This window comes from Camelina sativa, unplaced genomic scaffold, assembly GCF_000633955.1.
Source record: "Camelina sativa cultivar DH55 unplaced genomic scaffold, Cs unpScaffold00474, whole genome shotgun sequence".
Classification (NCBI taxonomy): domain Eukaryota; kingdom Viridiplantae; phylum Streptophyta; class Magnoliopsida; order Brassicales; family Brassicaceae; genus Camelina; species Camelina sativa.
In genome coordinates this window covers 77,667-79,269 of record NW_010921705.1, presented here as the reverse complement: position 1 = coordinate 79,269, position 1,603 = coordinate 77,667, and positions in this window count along the sequence as shown.

The window sequence follows — 1,603 nt, the reverse complement described above, 5'->3', positions numbered from 1 at the left end:
TTGTTGGATATGGGCTACGCCCAATATGCCACTCGGCCCAACAAGATTAATTAATCACAGCCTCGGCCCGATAAGATTGGGAGCAAGTCATTAATTCCTGCAAAGGGCAACCTCGGAAATTCACGACGAAAACCCTAGACGTCCCTAGGTCAACAGTCCCCTATAAAAGGAGAAAGCATTTATTGGGATCAACATCCTGACCCGCGGACAATACCTAGAGAGCAACACTTTGCATCGAAAACTGCTATTGTCTTTCGTATAATTCGTTCTTGTTTTCAGTTCGTCACTTTAAGCTTACTAGTTCGTTTGTGGACTAACAAAGCTCTAATCCGACTTGTTTTAAGTGACGATCTCACGTTTTCCCCGATTAATAAAAGAACTTGCTTGCTCTTTCCCACAAAATCTTTATTTGTTTAAACTGTGTAATCCCCGGTACAAACAANTACGCCCAATATGCCACTCGGCCCAACAAGATTAATTAATCACAGCCTCGGCCCGATAAGATTGGGAGCAAGTCATTAATTCCCGCAAAGGGCAATCTCGGGAATTCACGACGAAAACCCTAGACGTCCCTAGGTCAACAGTCCCCTATAAAAGGAGAAAGCATTTATTGGGATCAACATCCTGACCCGCGGACAATACCTAGAGAGCAACACTTTGCATCGAAAACTGCTATTGTCTTTCGTATAATTCGTTCTTGTTTTCAGTTCGTCACTTTAAGCTTACTAGTTCGTTTGTGGACTAACAAAGCTCTAATCCGACTTGTTTTAAGTGACGATCTCACGTTTTCCCCGATTAATAAAAGAACTTGCTTGCTCTTTCCCACAAAATCTTTATTTGTTTAAACTGTGTAATCCCCGGTACAAACAATAGGCCCCCACCGTGGAGCCAGAGTAAAGCGTTTCTTTTGACGAATCAAAACCGACGATCCTCACTTCTTCGGAATCTCAAAAGTCATGACGAACCCCAGCGAAAACTTCGACGAAGCAACGGAGCAGCCAATGGGGCAGCGATGGGGACGAACAAGAACGCGAACTGTCCCCCGCCGAGCTCCCTGCCGAGCTCCCTGCCGAGCTCCCTGCCAAACTCCCAGCCAAGCCCAACCGAAGGCTCCCTGCCGAGCCCAGTCGAAGGCCCACTGCCGAGCACAGTCTCTCCGCCGGCGCCTGACGCGTCCTCCGAGCCTCCTGTAGCTGCACACGTCAAAGCCGGACCTGCCGCAGACCAGCTGGTTACCAACGCCGCTGCTCTCCTAACCGCCGCTCTCACCAACGCTACCGCTCTCCCCAGCGCCACTCTCCCCTTACCTGTACAAAGAAACAGACTCGACGATATGATGCAGGTCATTCTCGGTCGTCTCGATGGCCAGGAAACACGAACGAACGGCTCGAGGCCATCGCAGCCGCACAAGAGGCCTCGCAGAACCAAATGAGCAAGCTCCAACGAAGGAGGGGCGAGCGCCGAAACGACATCAGTCCTGCCGGCGATAACGAGAATCCTCCCCCAGCGCAACCTTCTGTGGAGGACCGATACGACAGCCACAGACGCCGCCCGACGTCCATTATCGTAGGATCCGTTGATCGACGCAGTAGAGAGGAGCCAA